Raw genomic sequence first — 5,754 nt, forward strand, 5'->3', positions numbered from 1 at the left:
TTAATAAAATATATTTATTAAAAATAATTTAATGTTTATACTTACTAATAATTTGATTGACGTTGAAAATGAGTGTGCCGTGAGGATTTCTTTTCTGGTGTAAATGTAATAGTGTGTAGATAAGTTTTAGCATTGATAAAAGACAAAATCAAATTATCGATCGAAAGCAATCATGGATTCATTATTGGAACAAGACAATAAAGATAAAAGTTTCTCAAAAAGTTGCATCCTTTTGGTAAACGAAAGAAAAAGAATATGCAATTATTTTAATCATTATAGTACTTAATTTTACTGTTGTTACTTGTTAGCATGCCTATTTGAAATAAAATAATCTTTTTATTTTTTATTAATGAATTGATTTTGTTTATTCCAGCTATCAACCACAAATTGAATTGTATGTTCACTTATAAATTTTCATTTTATTTACTTAATTATATATAATTTATAGTATTAAAAGTTAAAATGTATTATTATTTACTTAGGTCTAATTTGGATAAACAGTTTAATTAAATTCTTTTTGAAAAAATAGCTTAAACAATAAATTGTTATGTTAAAAGTAGTTTATAAATAAGTTATTTTATATTTAGATTTTTAATTTTAAAAGTACTTATTTTATAAAAATGTGATAAAAAATAGTAGTATTATGAGAAAATTTATTTTTTTTAATTTTTCTATAAACTCTTAAATAGCTTCTTAAAAAACTATAATTTAATTTTAAAAATTGTACTAAATATTAACACTACTACTTTTTATAAATAAAAAACTCAGCAAAATTAGTTTTAAAACTTCCAAACGGCTCTTATGCATGCCCTCCTAGAATTTAAAGCGCTTTGCTAGAATTTGCTCTTGTGCTCTTTTAAAGTTTTCAACTTTGTAATAATTCTCATCACTTTTAACATATCTGATTGTTTTAGTAGTTATCTAAATTAATTGCCAAAAATTTTATAAACAATATAACAATTCTCAATATTTTTTTATGTTAGACATAACGGTCTTTCGTCCATTTTTAGACGTAATTGAAATTTTAGTGATCAAATTAAAAATTCAAGTGAAAATAGAAGAATAACTTTGGTTATACTAAATTCTTAACTATCACACCAAACTAAGTTATATTAAATACAAAAATATCAAATGATTTCAACCTAATTTTTTATAGAATAATCTTTAATAGCTTTATTGAAAAACAACAACATCATCATCATCATCATATAATAATAATAATAATAATAATAATAATAATTTTATCTTATTTTACTTTTTTTTATATAGTATAATTGATACTAATGAATGTCACTGAAAGCACATTCAGTGATGATGCTTATATGAGCATATTTACTTACAATCTTACATAGTGCATATACATGTATATAATCAATGTTTAGACCACTTCTTCATAAAAGACATATCTAGCTTGGAGTTAGAGAATACTCAACATAACAAAATGAAATATACAAGACATGAAACTAAACAAACCACAATAATATACTTTTAATTTAAGAGAATATGAGACTTAGTACATCTCTTTTTGTTGGATTTGGAATTGTGTATGTAGTGAGGATGGTTCAATAATTTTTATTTTTGAAAAAAAAAAATCATATTAGAAATCAAATAAGTTTAACTTAACCTTAAAAGTTAATTTGATTATAATATCTACCAATATTTTTTTCTAATAAATACTTGAAGAATTTAGTGAGTCATGCTGAAAAAAGGACAGGAGACTGTTATGTCTGACGAAAAAAAAATTGGAGATTAATCTGTGTTTTAATTTTTTTTGGGACTAAAATGTTCACTTTTAAAATCCTTGGGGACTGATTTGGGTAACTACTCTGCCAAAAAATAAACTAAGAACTGATTTATCTGCCAGAGTAAAACCTTGGAGATATTTTTCTATATTAATTTTTCTTGGAAACTAAAATGCCCACTTTAAAATTCTTATAGACTGATTTGGGTAGTTATTCAATTTTTTTTCTTTCCTAATCTTTAATTCTTTTTTTTTTTGTTTTCACAATCTACCTTTCTTTCTCTAATTTGTGATCATTCTCATCTCTTCTAATTTATCTGATATCTTTTTCTCTGTCTTTAATTCCTTTTTCACTATCTTCCTTCCTTTTTCTACACACTTTCTATACAAACCAATTTTAGTGAAAATTTTGTTTTCTGATACAGTCATTTGTACAATATGGAGGACTCGAACTAAATATGAGTCAACAAACATAGCAAGGACAGTGATAGAGAAGAGGAGAATGTCATTGTTTTGAATGAAGAAGATGTCTTTGAAGATTTTCAAATATACTCAAAAAGTCTAATTGAAAGAATTTTGAGAAAAACCCTAAATGACCCCTGACAATTACTTCGAAAGACAACGAGGCCTTTAACAAAAAAAATACCCAACCCGGCCTCTGAGTTTTACTTTTATGGGACTGATTAGCCCCTGTGTCAGTGTTTTTTTTGTTTTTTTGTTTTGGCACAGGAGCTAATCAGTCCCATAAAAGTAAAGTTCAGGTACCGAATTGGATATTTTTTTAAGGTCTCGTAGTCCTTTCAAGATAATTGTCAAGGATCGGGTTGGGTATTCACTCAAGAATTATTGTGTCAAAACCTTTCTCAACAAGGACTACAGAAAATGCTTTGAGAGATATATGGAATCGGCCAAAGGGATTCAGATCCATGGAAAAAGGGCATAATCAGCTTCAATTCTTTGTTTTATGAGGAATCAAAATTGCTGTGGATCAAAAGGGCTTTCTATGGCTCTTCAAGAATTATGTTGTGCTCCATGTGTAGAAATAGAGGGGTTCAGAAAAATTACTTGATGAATATCACAACATTTACTCCTTACAATCAGTTTTGGGGGCTGCTAGAGAGTTTCAAGATAATAAAAATAGGACAAAAGCTCGGTGAAAAAGTTATTGAGACCCTTGATGTGGGATTCTTTGAAATGAGAGGCAAAGATACAAGGATAATAAAGATTAGAATTGAGATCAAAGTGGAGTCCAGGGCAAAACATAGCTTGCACATAACAAGTGCATATAAAAAAAACTGCGTAAGTGGGTTGAAACATAAGAGACTGATGTTTGTTGTACCTATTGTGCACGCCTTGGCCATGATTCAAAGGGGTGTCAGCAGCTTAGTAAAGACTATTGGGGAAAGGTTAATCCTAATAAAATTAATGTGTGTGTTAAGACTGATCATGTTGGAAAAAGAATAGATTGAGAGCAGTGATGATATAATAACTATCCAAATAACAAATATGGTACTTCTAAAGATCCTCAAGCAATAACAAACCAGCGTCATTCTGGCTTAGCCTAAGTATGAAGGAAATTACAACCAAGGGGTTACAGTGGCAAAAATTCCAATAAAAGATGGGTATGAGGCAAGTGAAGAAATTTCGGAGAATTCAAGACTCTCTACCTCAAAAACAGAGGAGCCTTCTATCTTGGAGGACATCACTTTAGCAATGCATATCAAATTAGTTCATCTTGATTTGGACAAAACTCTAATTAATTAATAGTGAAGGAAAGATAAATTTGATGAACTTAGCGAGTAGGGGAGCACAAACCTGAGAAGGGTAATTGGTAGAAAGCGTGGAAGCGATGGAAACAAAATACTAGTGCATCGAAGAAGATTTGGCTTGATATGAGCCTAGTTAGGGAGTTTAAGCTGGAAGAGGTCGCCCGTCAAGTGACACCCTAGAAGCCATGAGAATGCTATCGTGAAATTGTGGGGTTTAGAGAAACTTTTGACAATTTAAAACTTTAAAGGGATCAATCAATCTCACTTCTTCGAGATTGATTTTTTTTTGTGAGACAAAAAATCAATCTCACTTTGTGGAGCAACAATTAAGATAAGTTCATTTCAAGGACTAGGCAATAGTCAATCCAATAGGTGTTGTTGGAGGTTTTACACTAGCATGGAAAAAGGGCATTGATATTTAGATTGTTTAGTATGATCAATTCTTCATAGCAACCATAATGAAAGATGATGTTCGTAAAGAGGTCTAGGGTTTTCGGAGGGGTGCATCTTAGCCTAAGAGCTACTTCGATTTCTATTTTAAGAAATCTCCTCTTTGATCCTACCGTTCCAAGGTAAAGTTATCCTCTTAGGAGACTTCAATGCCATTTCTAATCGGAGGAAAAAGCACAGAGGAGACGAAAAATCTCCAGTATCTATTGCTATGGTCAATAATTTTATTGGAGATAGTGAACTGGCTGATATTACCATGGTAGAAAATCTTTCCCAGTCCATGCCATTCATCTCTCAAGTTCTCAGATCTGGTTTGTTGCTCGCTCAAACACATAGTCAAATAGGTGGAAAGGATAAAATTTAATTCTTGAAAGACTTAATTGTGTGCTAGTAGGAGTAAAATGGCAACATGTGTACCCATCTTTGGTTGTTCTTAAGCTCACCGTATCTGGATTAGATCACACCTCTTTATTACTCCATTTTAGCCCGTAAATCAAAAGAACGAAGAGGAGGTTTAAACTTCAAGAACGTTGATGCTCAATGGCGGAGGTCAGAAACATTGTAAGCGAGGCTTGGAGGGAGAATGTTGAAGGATTAACTATATACATTCTGTCACAACACTACAAGAAAGTTTTAAAATAGTGATCGATTTTAGGACCAATAGAATTTTTAGGACAAAAAAAAAATTAGTCGCTAAATCGATAGCAAAAACTTTTTTTTAGCGACCGATAACAAAGTCATCCTAGTTAGTTGCTAAAATCGATCGCTATTTTTTAACCTAACGACTGAATTAGCAACCAAAACAAAATATTTAGGCTTCAGGGTTCGTTGGTCACTAAATTGGTCATTATTTTTAGTTTAGCGATCGATTTTGCAACCAACATAAAAATAGTCTAAAAAATAATCGGTCACTAGGAAATTGGTTACAAAATTAGTTGCTAAGAATTAAAATAGCAACTGATTTAGCGACCACTATAAAATCCAGGTTATAAAGAAGTCAGTTGCTAAATTGATCGCTATTTTTATTGATTAATAACCAACTTAGTAACGAACAAATATTTAGACAAACTTAGTTAGTTACTAAATCAGTCACTACATAGTTAGTCACTAAAGCAGTTGCTAATTAAATACTTGGCCACTGAATTAGCGGCTAAATAAAAATAATATTATAAACTAATCGGTTGCTAAATCAGTCGCTATTTTTTTCTCTTCTTCTCCCAAAGTCTCTGCTACTACTTCAAACCCCTCTGTTCCCAGAACCTCTGTCACATGCACCACCGCCATATTCTGTCACAAACACAACCACCCTCTCTCTCTCCCTTTCGTCTTCAATCTCATCACTGCTTGCTTGTCACTCGCCACCTCATTCTATGTCATAACTCCTACCACCAGCATTGTCATCTCCTCAATCACAACAACTCCCTTGAACGTTGGAGTTTTCAAGTATAGTGGCATCAACTGCGTTAGTGCGTTCAGAGATTCTGTTCTCCATCTTCTTCCTTCTTTAATATCAAGTTTATAACAAAGGAGAGTAAAATTGAGTGAGTTAAAGAATTATGTAATCGACAGTGCATCCACAAAAATACAGTGCATAATTCATTCTTCTACTCAGATAAAATAAAAAAAAAACCAAAAATAAAAAATCGAAGAAAAAGAGTATTAAAGAAAGAGAGATAGGTCGAGTAAAAATAAAATTGGACAAAAACAAATAGAAAAGAATATATAAAAAAGAATAGTTTTTTTTAGATTAATTTTTTATTCAAAATTTAAATTTAAATTTACTACAATTTAGAG

This window comes from Arachis ipaensis, chromosome B05 (genome assembly GCF_000816755.2).
Source record: "Arachis ipaensis cultivar K30076 chromosome B05, Araip1.1, whole genome shotgun sequence".
Classification (NCBI taxonomy): Eukaryota; Viridiplantae; Streptophyta; class Magnoliopsida; order Fabales; family Fabaceae; genus Arachis; species Arachis ipaensis.